The sequence below is a fragment of the Nicotiana sylvestris genome, chromosome 1 (assembly GCF_000393655.2).
Source record: "Nicotiana sylvestris chromosome 1, ASM39365v2, whole genome shotgun sequence".
Classification (NCBI taxonomy): domain Eukaryota; kingdom Viridiplantae; phylum Streptophyta; class Magnoliopsida; order Solanales; family Solanaceae; genus Nicotiana; species Nicotiana sylvestris.
Window position 1 is genome coordinate 50,949,761 of NC_091057.1, and position 20,392 is coordinate 50,970,152.

Sequence of the window (20,392 nt, forward strand, 5' to 3'; positions counted from 1 at the left end):
CGGAATCTAATTTCGAGATCCCAAGCCCGAGAAATGAGTTTTTAAAGAAAATTATTTTCTGAAATTATTTATGAGTTTTGGAAATAAAATGTGATTGAAACTTGATGGTATCGGGCCCGTATTCTGGTTCCGGAGCCTGGTATATGTCTTATATGTGATTTAAGTTGAGCCTGTGAAATTTGGTAAGAAACGAACTTGAAATGACGAGAATCAGACCTTATTTGAGAAAATTAGAAAAAAAATTGATATTCTTAAGTGATTTCATGATTTTGATGCTAAATTCATAGATGTTGATGTTATTATGGTGATTTGAATGCACGAGCAAGTCCGTATGATGTTTTTAGGCTGGTGTATATGTTTGGTTTGGAGCCCCGAGGGCTCAGGTGAGTTTTGGATAGGCCACAGAGTGGAATTTTAAATTAGGAATTGCAGGTTTTTCAACTGGTATGATCAGGTCTGCAGGCTTCGCAAATGCGACAAAGCCTCGCAAATGCGAAGATGGACATGGGCAGCCTTAGTTGCAAATGCGACTGTTCTATTGCAAATGCGATTTCGCATTTGCTAATGGTCTCTCGCAAATGCGAAGATGACCAGAAATTTGACTGGGTCGCAAATGCGACATTTCCTTCGCAAATGCGAAAGTGTCAGTTTTCTGAGGGGTTCGCAAATGCGAACCCTGGTCGCAATTGCGGCATCTAAGACCTGTAAATTCACACTTAGACGCATTTTCAATCATTTTTCATATCTTCTCAAAACATAAACTCTATTGGGCGATTTTCCAAAGAAAATTTCTTCTCCAAATTAATTGTAAGTTATTTCTAACTCGTTTTCTTCAATCATTAACATCTTTTCACATGATTTCAACTCAAAATCAAAGGTTTTCATGGGAAAAATTGGGTGTTTTCGTTAGAACCTAGGTTTTTCAAATTTCTGGGATTTGGACCTCGATTTGAGGTTCGATTTCAAAACAAATTATATATTTGGGTTCGTGGGGGAACAGGTAATCGGGTTTTGGTTCGAACCTCGGGTTTTGACCGTGTGGGCATGGGAGCATTTTTTGACTTTTTGGGAAAAAATTTAGAAAACTTATTTTCATGCATTAGAATTGATTCAGTTAGCATTTATTGATGTAATTAAGTAACTTGTGGCTAGATACGAGCAAATTGGTGGTGAAATCAAGAGGTAAAGCGATAGTTGAGACTTGAATTGTGTTCGTGCCATCGAGGTAAGTGTTTGGTCTAACCTTAGCTTGAGGGATTAGGAGTTGTGTCCTATTTGCTATGTGTTACTTGTTGAGTACGACATATAGGCATGATGACGAGTATCTATACGTTGGTGTCAAGCATGCCCGTGAGTCTTAAATTAAAATCGTTGTGTTCTTAATAAGTACTACGAATGCCTAAGTTGTTGACTTTCTGTGTTGGGCAAGAATTATGAGTATTCTCGTGAAAGTTGCTTATGGTTGAGTATTGATGCTAATTGAGGTTTCTTTGTGAAGTTAAATGTTGGAATAAGTTTGGTTATAGCTGACTCCCTTGCCGGGACGTATTTTCTTATATAGTCGGTTCCCTTGCCTGGATAGTGTTGTTTCCTTATTGTTCCCTTGTCGGGACTCTTTTTGTGATTGGTGTTGAATTATATTTGGATCGGATCGCACACCGCAACAGTATTATATTTGGATCGGGTTGCACGCCGCAACAATATTATATTTGGATCGGGTTGCATGCCGCAACAATATTATATTTGGATTGGGTTGCACACCGCAATAACATTATAATTGGATTGGGTTGCACGCCGCAACAGTGATAAATGATATGAATCGGATTGCACATCACAACAGCGTTTCATGATTTGGATCGGGTTGCACGCCACAATAATGAATGATAAAAAGTGCTTATTGATTTATTGTTCTTTATGTTTTTCTCCCCAGTTACTGTAGGTAGATGATATTCCCCCGCAGCATGCCCCCCTCCCACCCTTATTTGTGTATTTCTATTTTATTTTTTCGCTGTATATGATATAACTGCACATGTTTATTTGGTAGTCTGGTCCTAGCCTCGTCACTATTTTGCCGAGGTTAGGCTAGGCACTTACCAACACATGGAGTCGGTTGTGCTGATACTACACTCTGCACTGTGTGCAGATCCCGGAGCAGCAACATTCGGACCTTAGCTTGGGTGGCTGCCTTCAGTCCAGTCGGAGATTCCGAGGTAGTCCTGCAGACGTCTGCAGGCCCCGGCATCTCCCTCTATCCCTTCATCCTGTTTCATTTACTTATTTTAAAAACAGTGTATTATTTATTTTTTAGCCCTTGTTTGTAGTAAATTCTAGACTATCTATGAAGCGTGACACCAGTTCTGGGTAGATTTGGCTTAAGATGTTGTATTGGATACATATTCAAATGGGTTATCGTTTCTTCCGCTTGTTTTAAATTTTCGCTGTTTACAATTGTTGATTCACACTTGTTAAAGAATTAAAATGGGAAAAAGGTAATTTGTGCAACTGGTCGTCTTGCCTAGCTTTCACTAGTAGGCACCATCACGACTCCCGAGAGTAGGAAATCCGGGTCGTGATAAGTTGGTATCAGAGCTCTAGGTTACATGGGTCTCACAATTCATAGACAAGCTTAGTACAGTCTGAGGAATCGGTACGAAGACGTCTGCATTTATCCCCTAGGGGCTATAGAGTTAGGAAAAACTTCACATCTATTCTTTTCTATCGTGCGGTTTTGGTTTCTCAATGCTAATTGAATTTCTACTCTGTTCTTTCGCAGATGGAGAGAACACGCACTTCCTCATCCACTCTGTTCTTTCGCAGATGGAGAGAACACGCGCTTTCTCATCCACTCTGTTCTTTCGCAGATGGATTCTTTGAGTGCGGTGAGTATGGTTATAGGGCTTGTCCAATATTAGTAGGCATTCAGTCACAGCAATAGGGTTCCCGTGCTATGGTTCAAGCACCGAGTGTTCCACAGCCCGCTCAGCTAGCTAGAGGTGGAGGTAGAGGTACTAGAGGTGGAGGTAAAGGTATTAGAGGTGGAGGTCAGGCCGCTAGAGGTGGAGGCCAGCCAACAGCATGCCGTCCCAGAGATGTAGTTCAGGGTGGTGGGGCCCAGCCCCGATGTTATGCTCTACCAGCCAGCCCTGAGGTTAAGGTTTCCGATGCAATTATTACAGGTACTATTTTGGTTTGTAGCAGAGATGCTTCAGTTTTATTTGATCCAGGATCTACATACTCCTATGTTTCATCTTATTTTGCATCGTATCTGGTCATGCCTAGTGATTCTTTAAGTGCTCCTATATATGTGTCTACACCGGTGGGTGATTCTATTATAGTAGATTGAGTCCATCGTTCGTGTATAGTTGTGATTGGGGGTCTGGAGACTCGTGTAGATTTGTTACTTCTGGACATGGTTGATTTTGATGTCATATTGGGGATGGATTGGTTATCACCTTACCATGCTATCTTGGACTGTCATGCCAAGACTGTGACCTTAGCCTTGCCGAGTTTACCTCGTTTGGAGTGGTGAGGGACTCTTGGTCATTGTACCCATAGTGTTGTCTCATATATGGAGGCTCAGCGTATGGTCAAGAAGGGGTGTTTGGCCTATTTGACATATGTTCGTGATTCTAGTGTCGAGGTTTCTTGTATTGATTCTGTGCCTGTTGTTCGTGAGTTTCCTGAGGTATTTCCTTCAGACCTGCCGGGTATGCCACCCGACAGGGATATTGACTTCTGCATTGATTTGGCTCCGGGCACTCAACCCATTTCTATTCCGCCGTATTGTATGGCCCCACTTGAGTTGAAAGAATTGAAGGAGCAGTTGCAAGACTTGCTTGAGAAAGGCTTCATTAGACCTAGTGTCTCGCCTTAGGGTGTGCTGGTGTTATTTGTTAAGAAGAAGGCGGATCAATGAGAATGTGTATTGATTACCGGCAGTTACAAAGTTACAATCAAGAATAAGTATCCATTGCCGAGGATTGATGATTTGTTTGATCGGCTTCAGGGTGCCAAGGTATTTTCGAAGATTGACTTGAGATCTGGCTACCATCAGTTGAGGATTAGGGCATCTGATGTCCCTAAGATAGCTTTCCGCACTCGGTACGAGCATTATGAGTTCTTGGTGATGCCATTCGGGTTGATAAATGCCCCATCAACTTTTATGGATTTGATGAACCGAGTGTTCAAGCCTTACTTGGATTCGTTCGTGATAGTCTTCATTGACGATATTTTGATCTATTCCCGCAGCCGGGAGGAGCATAAGCAGCATTTGGGAGTGGTTCTTCAGACTTTGAGGGATAGTCAGTTGTATGCTAAGTTTTCAAAGTGTGAGTTCTGGTTGAGTTCAGTTGCATTCCTGGATCACGTTGTATCAGCATAAGGTATTCAGGTTGATCCGAAGAAGATAGAGGTAGTCAAGAACTGGCCTAGACCAACATCAGTTACAGAGATCCGGAGTTTCTTGGGTTTGGCAGGCTATTATCGTCGGTATCACACCTCCTTTTTTACTACACCTCCGGAAGGGGCATATAAGGGTGTTTTTTCCAACTTAAAGTGACAATCAAAACAGGATTATTTTATTAAAAATTCAGAGTCGCCACTTGGGATAATTATGGTGTCCCAAGTCACCGGTTTTAAATCCCGCATCGAGGAAAGATTGACTCTGTATTACAGTTCGCGAATACAGAAATCCGGGTAAGAAATTATGTTAACCCGGGAGAAAGTGTTAGGCATTCTCGAGTTCCGTGGTTCTAGCACGATCTCTCAACTGTTACAATTGGCCTATTATCTGATTTTAGTACACTTTTAAACTTATGCACATTTTTAACTTTAAACCGCTTTTAATTATTTTTAAGGAAAATTGCAACGTCATTTAAAATACGCCTCGAACCACGTCACATAAATGCACCCGCAGCCCGCAACACATTTTATCTAACGTTGAGATTTGGATTTGGGTCACATAAATGCGCACCCGAGTTTAGGAAGGTAAATTATTAAAACAACGCGCCTAAAGCAATTACGCGTTTGCCACTTTGCGAGGGCCATGAAAGTTCCACTAGATGGCACGCCTCGAATTCTAAGGATAAAATAAAATTAATTAAAGCGAGGGTCGTGAAATTGTAATTTTTGTTCGGCACGGGACACCCCGATCTACTTAGCAAGAGGTTTCTAAACTACATTATGAGGGCCATAAATTATTTTATGTTATTCAATATCGCTCGCCTCAATTTCTTTAAAAGAAACAAGCTAATTAAAGGAAAAAAGGTTTTTTTTTTGTGATGTCAAAATCCCAACTTAAATTTACAGAATGAATAATTAAATGCCCATTCTCCTTTTTACTTGGACCCAAAAGGGAGCCCAATGACTCGTTGCATGCTGCTGAACCGCCAATTCTCAAGGGCTTAAACTAATCTCCAAATGAAAAGCCCAGCTGACCAACGTAAACAACTGTAAAGAGGGACTCAAGATCGACTACCTGCAAAGGCCAAATGTCGTACGTTGCTGATCGGAATTGAAATCGAACCCAGGACATACATGTGAATTACCAATTAGCTATGAGATTTAATTTCAGCACGACATGAACAAACAATCATTTTTGGAACTCGCAACTTTGATGATTATCCAATCAGGCTTGACTCCATCTTTCAAAAAAACTAACTTCAAAAGACAATTTATACAATTTCACACTAATTTCAAAAGACAACTTCAAAAGACAATTTCAAAGCTAAACCAGTGTGACTTCACAAACATCATTTGGCATCTAACAATACTTGAAATGGAACTTTCAAAGATCAGAACCCAATCAACTCCCATTTGAACCTCTCTTATTCTCGGAGAACTTAAGACATTCGCAAAAATAACTCAAGCCAATCTCTAAGGCTATGCAAGGACAGGCTTTAGCAGGATTGTTGGAAAACTACTTTAGTAACTCATAATTGCAATTAAAATGTATTTAAAACCTATGATTATGGGATCAAAATAAAACACTTCAACCAATTAAACTTATAGATCACAATCCATGATTATTACGTGTCTCACCAGGTCTAAAACATGAATCTCCCATACTCACATGAAATCTAGATTTAACATCTAAATCCAAACTATATTTCATGATAAGTCGGGATAGGCTAAACTAAATATGAGCAACATAAAACTGAATCACATAGTAGTTATAGTAGAAAACTGGCTTGTTTTATTCAAATCTGATTCATATTCACAGATCCTTACAACCTCAATAAAAATTTCAAGAGCATACCTGGATATAGAAGAAACAGAGAAGAAGGGTAAGGAATCAGCAGCAACAATGCAGCAATCAACAACAATTTAAGTCCAATTTCAAGCCCAGTAAATGATATAAAGTAGTCCAGGAATCAGTTTCAAGCACATAACACACCAGCAAACATCAAACCAAGCTTGAATGACTCGACCTCAAACTATTTCGACCCCAAATAGGTAGAAACTAATTCAGGAAATGAAGACCTTAAACTTTAAAGCATAAAGCTCAATAGAACAGTATTTTTCTATCAAAATCTTCTTTTCCTTTTTTTTAGCCGTTTGCAGTATTTCTGGATTTTTATCACTTAATTTCTAATCTCTAAATTTCTCTTAGCTGTTTTAACTTTTAGATTTTTCAAAGTGTTCCTTGCTGCTCCATATGAAGAGAAATAGGTCTTTATATATGCATCCCTAAGGCATCCCTAACCTAGCTGACCATTTCCCATTTTACCCCTTTAATTCCTGATCATTTTACCCTTTTTAGCCTTTTAAAATATCTGAAAATCCCATGCCCTCAACAAACCAGCTCTCATCTTATTCTCTAGAACTTTCCCCCAACAGAAAATGATTCCCTTAAGACCCCAAATGTCCAAAAATACCCCCTGACATCCCTTTTTTTACGTTTAGCAGGCCAACCTGGGTCAATTTAACCCAAGGCCCAAATAAAGTCTTGAGCCCAAAGGAAAGATCAATTGGCAACTTAAACCAATAAACCCATAGATGAAAAAATGGACTTTAAAGAGATATCCAGAAGCAATAACTTGTAAACAATGCACCTAACAAATCGATATCACAATTAACTAAGGCAACAATTAATAAACAAGCCTAATTCAACCTAGGATGCAATCAAATCAAACATGGCACCAAGAAATCAATAAAAAAACTGCCGTTCCAGCTCTCTCATCTCACTCTCCGATGAATGCCTTTTGGGCTTGAGATGCCCTGCCCATGAATGCACGGTTTAAACCATGCCGAACAAACCCAAAATCAAAAATGAGAACCAATCACAAATTGAAAATAGAAATTTCCCTTTTCATCAATTAACTTAAATTAACCTAATGAACTGGATTAAACTTTGAAAATCACTTAAAACGCAGACTAGAAGAAGTGCATACCAATTGCGACGCGTCTTGAACTCGAATGCGCTCTGCCCAGTCAAGGCAAATCGACCAAACTTTGACATATCCAGAATGAGTCAAAACTCCCATTAATCAACGGCTTTTGATAAAAGCCATTAACTAATATTAGTTTTGACTCAAATCATGCCGAAAATTCAACAAAAGATTGGAGAACAGAGGCTTGACACTTCCGGCCTATTTTAGATCTGAAACTTAGGGAGTCCTAGGGTGTTTCGAAAGAAACTGAAGTGGGATATGAGATGAGGGAAGTGTGGGGGTTGTCTGGTATCGATTTGGGGTTGATTGGGTCATGTCGCCGCCGGTGGAGGCTTGGGATTTTTAGGGCGGCGGCTAGGGTTCATCGTATCTGAAGGGGTGGGGTTCTGAGAAAGACAAGTAAGATGGGGGGGGGGGGTGAGAGGTTTCAAACACTTTTATATTTCCAAGAGGATCAGTTCCCTACCATTGATCTGATCGAGATCGAACGGCTCAGAACAAGGATCACTAAAACGGGACCGTTTGGTTTTAAAGAAACGGACTGGGTATTGGGCCGGGTTAGACGTGGACTTGGGCGGGTATTAGGGGTAATTTTGATTGGGCTGCGGTGGAAAATCAGAAGGCTTGGCCCAAAAAATCCTTCTTTTGTATTCTTTCTTTTTCATTTCTTCTTTCTCTCTTTTTTTTCTTTTACATTAAAACTAAAAATAAAACAAAAATTAATTCCTAAAACAAATTGTCCTACCACATTAAATTAATTGAATTCTAAATTATAATTATCACAACTTAATTAAATACCAAATTAAGGGAGAATTACCAAAAATCAAAATTAAAACTAAAAAGTAAAATAAACTATTTAATGTGATTTTCCATTTTTGTAAAGCAACTTAATTACTAATTAATTCTTAAAAATGCAAAGTTAAATCCTAAATGCAAATGCAGCCTATTTTGTATTTTCCATTAATTAAATAAAATAAACATGCCCAGACAATATGCAAACAAAAACAGAAAATGCCACAAAAATCTACAAAATTGCAAACAATGGAAAAAAGTGTTTTATTTTGAATTTATGGGAGTAATTCATATAGGGCAAAAATCACGTGCTCACAGCTGCCCCTCTTTGCTCGAAAACACGAAGAGTTTTCGTGCAAAGATGAAGTGAGCGGATACGAGCAATTTTTGCCCGTTTGAATACTCCGTGGGAAGCATTTTTTGAAAGATTTGACCGCACCCTACTTCCGAGGTTGCCTACATATCCTTGGCTAAAAAGGAATTAGGTCAGTGTAGTTCGGGAAATTTTGGTAGCTGGGACTACCATGAAGATGTGATTTCACTGTTGCTGCTGCTACTACTACTGCTTACTGAACCCCTTATTACACCATGACAAAATAAAGAAAAATTATACTAGACTATGATCTATAAATTACAAGAATCCTATCTATATCTTAAAACTTGATCTTGTGATTCCTGTTACCTTTTGACTTTTATTCTCCAGGTAAAATCCCTTTATTGCTGACTCGAATTATAGTCTGAGATGCTTTCCCTTTCTCTAGGTGGACGCCTGATTGCTGAACTCGAACTGTACTCTGAGATGCTTTCCTTTTCTCCGGGTGGATGCCGGACTGCTGAACTTGGATTATATTCCCGTGCTCTCCAGGTGGGCGCCTGACGGCTGAACTTGAACTGTACTCCCGTGCTCTCCAGGTGGGTGCCTAATGGCTGAACTTGAATTGTATTCGCGTGCTCTCCAGGTGGGCTCCTGACTGCTGAACTTGAATTGTATTCCCGTGCTCTCCAGGTGGGCTCTTGATTGCTGAACTTGAATTGTATTCCCGTGATCTTCAGGTGGGCGCCTGATTGTTGAACTTGAATTGTATTCCCATGCTCTCCAGGTGGGCGCCTGACTGCTGAACTTGAATTGTATTCTCGTACTCTCCAAGTGGGTGACTGATTGCTGAACTTGAAATGTATTCCCGTGCTCTCCAGGTGGGCGTCTGATTGATGAACTTGAAATATATTCCCGTGCTCTCCAGGTGGGCTCCTGACTGCTGAACTTGAATTGTATTCCCGTGCTCTCCAGGTGGGCTCCTGACTGCTGAACTTGAATTGTATTCGCGTGCTCTCCAGGTGGGCGCCTGATTGCTGAACTTGAATTATATTCTCGTGCTCTCCAGGTGGGCGCCTGATTGCTGAACTTGAATTGTATTACCGTGCTCTCCAGGTGGGCGCCTGACTGCTAAACTTGAATTGTATTCTCGTGCTCTCTAGGTGGGCGCCTGACTGCTGAACATGAATTGTATTCCCGTGCTCTCTAGGTGGGCGCCTGATTGCTAAAATTGAATTGTATTCCTGTGCTCTCCAAGTGGGCGCCTGACTGCTGAACTTGAATTGTATTCCCGTGCTCTCCAGGTGGGCGCCTGATTGCTGAACTCGAATTGTACTCCCGTGCTCTCCAGGTGGGCTCCTGACTGCTGAACTTGAATTGTATTCCCGTGCTCTCCAGGTGGGCACCTGACTGCTAAACTTGAATTGTATTCCCGTGCTCTCTAGGTGGGCGCCTAATTGCTGAACTTGAATTATATTCCCGTGCTCTCTAGGTGGGCGCCTGATTGCTGAACTCGAACTGCTTCTCCCTGTTCTCCAGGTGGGTGCTTGATTTCAACAAAATAGACAAAACAAAGAAAATTTTCTGCCCCAGTTTGGTAGTTGGGTACATCTGTGAGTGTTAAACTGAATCATGTTACTAAATATTATCAAGAATTTGAAAGCTAGATCCTGTTATCCAGGAGGGTCCTGACAACTCCTATTTAAATGACAATTTTAAAGCTAAATTATGTCTTCTGAAGGTATGTCTTATGCTAAGTCTTGTTATCCAAGCAAGTTTTAAAACTACATCTCATTATCTAGGAGGGTCATGAAAACTCCTAATTGAGTCCTATCTTAAACATGCAAACTTTGAAGCCAACTTATATTCCTTGGGGTATATTTATGCTAGTTTTTACTACTCATGATTGTTTTGAATTTTAAACTAGGTCTCATTTTCTAGGAAGGTCCTGAGAATTTACGGTCAAACCTGTCTGGTGCTTGCCTTTCCTTACGAAGGGTTTCTCCGAAACAAACAAAATTTTCTACCCCTGTTTCAATCAAAAAAAATCTTGTCAGTTTAAAAATATGGTGGTTGGTTTGTGGCCTTGATTTTGAGGGCGATTGCTCCTTCACTTCCCATGATAACTTTGATTTCCACTCGAAAACCTTGCTTGTTTATTGACTAACCACTTTTTTTTGTCAATCTTATCACAGAAAATACCTTTGATCCGTTCACCTAACACCCTCCATCTGTTGCATTGTTCATGAATTGATATATACCAAACCTTTGTATTTCACATGGATCCCAAAGCATGTTGATTGTTACCAACTTAGTGCGCTTGTTGTTCTTTCTTGACTTATGCCACTTTGATGTGCTAGCCAGATCCCGTTTTGTGCAATTGGAAAGCTGGTAGCAAATTTTGAAGTCATTTCTCACTTGTTCTGACCAAATAGACTCAGGAAGAGGAAGTAAACAAGATAAAAGGAATAGAGTAAAGGACAATGGAAAGAGATGATTCCTAACAAGAAAACTACAAAGTAGAAACCTATCAGATGTGGATACCAACTCTAATAACCATGACATACTCCTATGGATATTCTATCAAGCAAGTTTGATGTTCAACTCCTGTTATACCCCCAAACCGCGAAACTGAGCTTCAATGCTCCGATTATCCAATCTGATTCACAATCCCTATTCGACTTGTAGTGCCCGAAGGGTTTTCACCATCAAGCCTCTCTCATTTTGTTCTTTCTCTCAACTTACAGTCGCCTCAAGGTGCGTGTGAAGGTTCTCACCAATAAGACTCTCTCATTTTTGATTTCTCTCAGTTTTCATCGCTTTACGGTGCCCGTGAGAGTTTTCACCAATAAGACTCTCTCATTTTCCATTTTCCTCATTTGGACCGGAATGTTGCCCCTAATATGATTCACCTCTACTTGCTCGCCTCGACATCTCTCGAAGACTGATTGTAAGGTCTTTCTCTAGACCGTAATGTGGGCTTTTAGATGGGGTTAGAAAGAAAGGGTATCAAAAGGCTCAAAACAAACTCAACCGGGTTCAAAATTACAACTTTTGGAACCAGATTTTCTCACGACAACCGCAAATTCTGCCCCATTTTCTTTGCTTGGGGACTTTTGGATTTTTATTTTGATGGGACCGAACCGTGAGGCTGCCTACGTATCCTTAAAAGGAATTAGATCGAATGTAGTTCATGACATAGGAATTGCTTTGTTGTTATGATTTTTTTTTCTCTTTCTTTTCTTTCTCTTCTTTTCTTTCTTTTTCCATTTTTTCTTTCTCTTTTTCTCTTCTTTTTTTTTCTTTTCTTTCCTTTTTTTTCTGTATCCTATTTCTAAGCTCTGCTTCTGATTCCAAAAAAGGGATATGAAAGAAAATAAATAAGGCTTAAAGTGGTGACAAAGGAAAAAGTGTTTAGATAGCAGGATAAAATGCCTTCGTCTTTCCAATCTTCAAAGCATGCCAAATACAAACAACACAATTAACAAACCAAAGAAATCATACGTAATATCTATTGACTACATCAGAATCGATAGCCATATCCACACATTTGCCTTCTACATTTGTTAAATACAAAGAACCATTGGACAACACTCTCATTACCATAAATGGCCCTTGCCAGTTAGGGCAAACCTGCCTTTAGCTTCAACCTGATGCGGCAAGATGCGTTTCAATAGTGTTTCTTTATGTTCTATCTGCCCCAATTTCACACAATTCGGGCTTGAAATGATCTCAAAATGCCTTTACTTATTTCCCTCAAATGTCCCTATCATCTTCAAAATTGTTTCATTGCTTCATGACTAGACTAACTTTTTAAGACTAGGATGAGAATTACGCGTGCATGTCATGTCACTAGAGTCAGCAGGAAAAGAACTATAAAAGGGAAAGAGAACTAAAATAAACACTGACTAGAAATAACAGAAAATAAGAAATTGCATTAGACAGATGGTGAAAGGGTTTGAACAACAAAATAAGTAAACTAAGCTAGGGTTACAACCCTGGAACAAAACCAGACAATACTAAATGAGCTACTACGACTAAACAAACTGGGAAAAATAAAAGGATAGAAGGGTTTGAGTCACAAGACAATATTAGGATTACAACCCTGAAAATAACCCGGACAACAGAAATGACAACAAAATAAACCACCAAAACTCCTCCCCTGCTTGCCAAGAGATGGGGCGTCTTTCCAATTACCAAACAAGATATCTTAGCCACTAGATTCCACATAAATATTGCCAATACCATTAATAACTTCAAAATCATTAACTTCAGTCAGCAGGTTCCCAAGAGAATTTGCATGCTCCCTGTCACTGTCCTTGATCACAATTACCACCTCTTGAATCATTCTTTATATTTCCCTTTTCAAAGCACGACAATCTTTAATGCTATGACCTTGGACGTTAGAGTGGCACATGCATCGTATAGTAGGATCAAAACCTTTTGCATATGGGTCTGGAGTATAGCCGAGAAGCGGCTCAATCAGGCCAGAATGCTTTAACCTTTCAAACAAGCTTATGTAGGACTCCCCGATTGGCGTGAAACTATTTCTTTGCCTTTGCTCCCCTCCCTGCCCCTGTTTTCTAGGGTTGTTGGGTGCTCGAAAATGTTGTGAAGGCAAAAGTGCATTATGCGGTACTGGCGCTCGCCATAAGGAGTGACCTGGTGGTTGGACAGATGACCGGACATTGTTCGGAGGATGATACTGAGGTGGATTATGTGGAGCTCGAGGATAGGTTTGGGGTTGGGGTTGAGGTTGAGGCTGAGTATATTGGTGAGGCGGACCCATTGAACCATGTCCTGATCCTGAGACAACTATGGCAACATCATCATGTTCCTTCTGACCCAGCATGCTTCCTATGTTGTTCTGATTGCTTGTGTTGTGGCTTTTAAAGCAGAATAATTCATGATCTTGCTAGACTTCAGCCCATCTTCTACCATTTCTCCCATTTTTACCACATCATTAAAAGGCCTACCCACAGCCGTGATTAAATGCCCAAAGTAAGTTGGCTCTTGAGCTTGGAGAAAGTACTCGACTATCTCTTTTTCTTCCATCGGGGGATTCACTCTAGCAGCTTGCTCTCTCAATCTAAGCCTGTATTCCCTAAAGCTTTCATTAGGCTTCTTTTCCATCTTGGTGAGGGACATGTGATCCGGGACAATTTCTATATTGTACTGAAAGTGCCTGGAAAAGGCCTGAGCCATATCATCCCACGTGTACCACCTGCTAGCATCTTGGCGGGTGTACCACTCCAGAGCTACCCCACTCAGACTCTAGCTGAAATATGCCATCAATAATTTGTCTTTCCCACCGGCGCCTCTTATCTTACTGCAGTAGCCTCTCAAATGGGCCACGGGATCTCCATGTTCGTCATATAAATCAAACTTTGGCATCTTAATCCCATCAGGCAGTTGGACATCAGGAAACAAACACAAGTCATTGTAAGCCACGCTCATCTGGCTCCCTATCCCTTGCATGTTTCTTAAAGACTGCTCTAAAATTTTCACCTTCCCGGATATCTCATCTTGCTCCACTGTCTTAGCAGGCTTTTTAGTTTCACCGGGAGGCTCAAAATGAGGAATGTGAGGATATGGATCCGAGACTTTGAAAGTTTGTTCTGGAGCATAGTGTTGGGCATTGGGGACTTTGAACACAATCTCGTTAGAGGATCGAGGAAAAATAGCTGGTGGAGGAGCTGCAAGAGCATGAGTGGCCAAAGAAGCGGGATATGAGGTAGTTTTGGCGGGTAGAGTGTGAAAAAGTCGTGGGGAGATATCAGCAGCAGTGGGAATCTGGATTTGTGATAGTGGTGGGATAGTTGCAGGGTTTTCAGTGTAGTTAGTAGGGAATGAAGGTGGAGGATGCCCCCTGATCCTAGACTGATACATTTCTGCCATATGTTGTTTCACCCTTTGGACCTCCTCTTTTAATTCAGATTCTGACTCCAGAAACTCCCTTGACGGGTCAACAACTCTTGTGCCCAAGTTTTTGCTAGCCATGGCTACCTTGCCCTTTGACCTTGTGTTGTATGGACGAGTTACCTTAAGAACTACAAACCAACCACCCTTCTGCTATAATGAGGAGAACAAAGAGGAACAAAATGAAGTCATCATGTTTGCGTTAGGGCATTTAACAGCTAAAAATATCATATTTCGTACAATGCACCTAGCAACAACTAACGGTTCAAGAATGACTTCGAGGGTCACAAGGTCACTTGGCATCATCCCAATTTGTTCATTTCAATCCTCTCTTTTCTTTGCTTTTCTAGCACTTGCTTGATCATTTTCCTTCCTCTTTTTCTAATTTCACTCTTTTTTTTCCTCTCATTTCTCACATCCTACAATTTCATCTTTTTTTCTCTCCTTTTCCCTTTTTCCTTTTTTTTCTTTTCTTTTAACAGTAAAAAAAATGATTCGATCGAACCCTATGTAGGTTGCCTACGTATCATGACACCGCATGAATCAAATCTTTGCGTAGTTCTAGAAATAACTGCAAAATAAGTAATAAAATATTTTGGGATTTTCAAATTTTCATAAAAAGAAAATGTTTTAATTACAACGACTTAAAAAACTAACAGACTCAAAAAGACACTAACGGACTTTGATGAAAAGATGAAAATACAGACTCCGAAACAAACTCACAAACTTCAATAGAAAGATGAAAATACAGACTCGAAAACAGACTAACAGACTTCTATGAAAATTACGAAAACATCAATGCATCAACTGCTCCTGGGGCCCGCGAGACATCATTCGGTCTCGCCACGGGCCTACGCGCTAGATCCCCTTGGAGGTAGTAGAGATCTTCCATTATCTGACGGACAAAGGTCATCACAGTGGCAAAGAACATGGATCTAGTCATATCCTCACAACTATTGCACTTCATCGCAATGTAGTCGGCGATCCTTCTGACTCTCTCTCTTATGACACCCTTTTCTTGCAACAAACGCCCAATCTACTGGGCCCTGGCTTCCAAAGTTTGTTCGGCTACTTGATTCTGTTCTTGGAGTTGTTGCAAGTCTCTTTCTAACTGTGCCATTGCTGTATAACAGTGTTCTCTTTCAGCCTTAAAGTTTTTCGCTTGCTTGATCATTTTGTTCTCAACGGTGATGACCCTTTTCTCCAACCCCGCAACCTCATTGTCGTATTTCTCCTTTAACTGTTTAACCAGGCACGCTTGTTCTTCCGCATTCTTAGCCAATTTTGTTTGAGCCTTGGCTAGTTCACCCTCAACTTTGTTCAGATCAAAACCATACTCATCCACCTTCTGCCTAAGGTTCTTTATAAACTTTTCATCCTTTTCACTTCTGGCAGGATTTTCAACTGCTGTTTTCATTTCTAAAATCTAGGCTCGAAGAGCTTCATTTTCTTTGGCTAGATTTTCCTTTTCACCCTTATCCGCTGCGGCTTGCAAACCATTCTTGAATTGGAGATCTCTGACTTTCTTTTCCAGCTTTCCTATTGTGGCCCTGTACTTATTCTCCTTGGCCAACCAAGCCCACTGTTCTTGTGATGCCTCGACAAATTCCTAAAGATGGGGTCTTTTGGCCGGCCTCCCAAACTCAATTTCCCTTTTATACCAAGCAAGGTACCCTGGCGAAACTTCACCTTTGGATCGATCATGTACATAGGTATTTGCCGTCAAGTATTGACACTCGCTCCAAATCTGGCGGACTGCTGCTTCATGAAACTGACCATCAGGACCAATCTCGACTACTTGAGCACTAAGATCTTCATCTTTTGGAACTATTTGGCATCTCCCCAACTATCTCAAAACCCGGTATGAGACATAAGGCTGGATACTCCTGAGACCCATCAAGAGGAAATAAGGCCCGATAGCTGGCATGTATATGATCTCATCTACAGGAAGTCATCCAAACGTCCACTCTATTTGGTTTGCAGTGATGGAAAGGAATTGTGATACCCATTTTGTGACCCCTTCTGGCAAGCTGATCCCATCAACCCTTGTATAAAATTCCTCTATGCAGGTTTTCTCTGTCGACCCATAACTCATGAATTGAGGACGATGGCATAGATGTTCGATCATCCACATCTAGAGCAACAAGTTGTATCCCTCAAAAAAGTCTCCTCCGGCTTTGTAGGCTGTGAGAGCGCGGAAGATTTCAGCTACTATCATGGGTGTGAGGGTGATTTTGGTTTGAGTAAGCAAATTGCTGACGACCCCAACTATCCGTATATCGATATTTCCATCTTTCCTAGGAAACACCAGAAGTCCCAAGAAGACCACCATAAAAGCAAAACACCTATGTTCTTCCCATTTGACACGGTTCCATTTGCTACAAATTTTGTTTTCTGGATTGCTAAATCCTCCTATGTGACCGTATCTCTGGTATATAAACTGTGGAGTGGAAAATCCCACGGCCAAATCTGGGTTGTGGACCCCCTGCTTATCTTCAAGGAATCTAGGAATCTGTGCACAACGACGACTCTTGGAGCGACCAGATACTTGTGTCTTAGAGGAACCTCGGCGTTCCCAATATATCCGGCTATTTCTTCCAAAGTTGGGGTGAGTTCAAAATCTGAGAAATGAAACACGTTGTGGGTCGGGTCCCAGAATGTAACCAACGCCTTTATGATGTCTCTTCTAGGCCTAATCTTCAATAACGCGGTGAGACCTCCCAAGTATGGATTGACCATATCTTGCCCTGATTTACCCAGATCATCCCACCACATATGCAGCTCCCAAGGGATTTTGTTCATGACCGTTATTGGCAAATTTTGACTCGTGCTCATTCTGCACATTTATTAAGGTGATTAAGCAAAATCATGACTCATTTGACTCAAGAAAAGTTAATTTTTTTTTTCAAATTAACATTTCAAAAATAAAACCCGTCTTTGCAAATACGGCCTTTCAACACTTCCGGTGAGAAGATTTTAAGGCTGTGCTTGCTAACCGGCCAAAAATTCGAAAAAGAGACCAAAGGTGGCTATTCTTGCAAAAACAGCCTTCAGGCGTCCTTTTAGGGACATTTGGCTAATTTTGACAAGAATGACATCGCCTTACTTACCACAAAGGCAATACAATTTTGGTTCTTTTTGGGCTATTTTTGCAAAAAGGGAAGTTGAACCCGATGGGGGTTGCCTACGTATCCCACATCCGGTGAGAATCAAACTGGCGTAGTTCAGGCAATTTTGACAAAACAAAAACCAACTCTTTTTTTTTTCAAAACATAACAAATTTTTTTCTTCAAAATTTCAGCAGAGTTCCAGTATATTTTGGGACATCGGTTTTTCAAAACAGAAAATTATCTCTCTCAGCTTTCTCATTGACTTTCCCTAAGTTTTTCCCCTACAAGCCGGTCAGCATGCAAATCCGAAGCAAATGAATGCACAAGTAGCCAGTAAGATGCATCAGGATGGTCTTTTCATTTCGGGTACACCTGTCCTAGACAGACCCAACCCCTGTGTTGAGTCTCCAAAGTCAAATGCACATGATGCAAACAAATGTTCCTACTAGGGATCCGGCATGAGGCTGAGTTATTCTAGGTTCAAAACTTGTGTAGTTGTTCTAGACTTGTGTACCTGAGCGGACGACTCGAGCCGAGGAGGGGGCTACGTATCGGGAACCAAAAGGCTATCCGGCTTAGTAACTTGTCCGAGCCTCTTTCTTATTTCAAGGTATGACACTAACAGAATAGGGAGTCTCGACTAGCGAGCACATCCCCGAAGATGAGAAGAGAAGGGTTTCGTGGCAGTTTATATACAGTTCCAGATAATATCAAAGCGGTAAAAGCAACATTTAGCACATTAGACCCAAACATGTAATAAAATCAGAAAACAGATAAAGCCAAATATAACAATTCATCTAAGCTCGAATTCTGAACCCTGAACCAGAGATTCTGGGTTCTAGTCCCCAGCAGAGTTGCCAGAGCTGTCACACCTCCTTTTTTACTACACCTCCGGAAGGGGCATATAAGAGAGTTTTTTCCAACTTAAAGTGATAATCGAAACGGGATTATTTTATTAAAAATTCAGAGTCTCCACTTAATTTCTAATCTCTGAATTTCTCTTAGCTGTTTTAACTTTTAGATTTTTCAGAGTGTTCCTTGCTGATCCATATGAAAAGAAAGAGGTCTTTATATAGGCATCCTTAAGGCAGCTCTAACCTAGCTGACCATTTCCCATTTTACCCCTTTAATTCCTGATCATTCTATCCTTTTTAACCTTTTAAAATATCTGAAAATCCCCTGCCCTTAACAAACCAGCTCTCATCTTATCCTCTAGAACTTTCCCCCAACAGAAAATGATTCCCTTGAGACCCCAAATGTCCAAAAACACTCCCTAACATCCCCTTTTTTATGTTTAGCAGGCCAACTTGGGTCAATTTAACCCAAGGCCCCAAATAAAGTCTTGAGCCCAAAGGAAAGACCAATTGACAACTTAAACCAATAAACCCATAGATGAAAAAATGGACTTTAAAGAGATATCCAGAAGCAATAACTTGTAAACAATGCACCTAACAAATCGATATCACAATTAACTAAGGCAACAATTAATAAACAAGCCTAATTCAACCTAGGATGCAATCAAATCAAACATGGCACCAAGAAATCAATAAAAAAAACTGCCCTACCAGCTCTCTCATCTCACTCTCCGATGAATGCCTTTTGGGCTTGAGATGCCCAACCCATGAATGCACGGTCTAAACCATGCAGAACAAACACAAAATCAAAAATGAGAACCAATCACAAATTGAAAACAGTAATTTCCCTTTTCATCAATTAACTTAAATTAACCTACTGAACTAGATTAAACTTTGAAAATCACTTAAAACACAGACAAGAAGAAGAGTATACCAATTCCGACGCGTCTTGAACTCGAATGCGCTCTGCCCAGTCAAGGCAAATCGACCAAAATTTGACAAATTCGGAATGAGTCAAAACTCCCATTAATCAATGACTTTTGATAAAAGCCATTAACTAATATTAGTTTTGACTCAAAACATGCCGAAAATTCAACGAAAGATTGGAAGAACAGAGGCTTGACACTTTCGACCTATTTTAGATCTGAAACTTAAGGAGTTCTAGGGTGTTTCAAAAGAAACTGAAGTGTGATATGAGATGAGGGAAATGTGGGGGTTGTCTAGTATAGATTTGGGGTTAATTGGGTCATGTCGCCGCCGGTGGAGGCTTGGGATTTTTAGGGCGGCGGCTAGGGTTCATCGTCTCTGAAAGGGTGGGGTTCTGAGAGAGACAAGTGAGATGGGGGGGGTGAGAGGTTTCGGACACTTTTATATTTTCAAGAGGATTAGTTCCCTACCATTGATCTGATCGAGATCGAACGGCTCAGAACAAGGATCACTAAAACGGGACCATTTGGTTTTAAGGAAACGGATTAGATATTGGGCCGGGTTAGACACGGACTTGGGCGGGTATTAGGGGTAATTTTGATTTGGCTGGGGTGGAAAAGTCAGAAGGCTTGGCCCAAAAAATCCTTCTTTTGTATTCTTTCTTTTTCATTTCTTCTTTCTTTTTTTTTTCTTTTACATTAATACTAAAAATAAAACAAAAATTAATTCCTAAAACAAATTGTCCTACCACATTAAATTAATTGAACTCTAAATTATAATTATCACAACTAAATTAAATATCAAATTAAGGGAGAATTACCAAAAATCAAAATTAAAACTAAAAAGCAAAATAAACTATTTTTTGTGATTTTCCATTTTTGTAAAGAAACTTAATTACTAATTAATTCTTAAAAATGCAAAGTTAAATCCTAAATGAAAATGCAGCCTATTTTTGTATTTTTCATTGATTAAATAAAATAAAGATGCCCAGACAATATGCAAACAATTAACATAAAAGGCCACAAAAATCCACAAAACTGCAAACAATGGAAAAAATTGTTTTATTTTGAATTTATGGGAGTAATT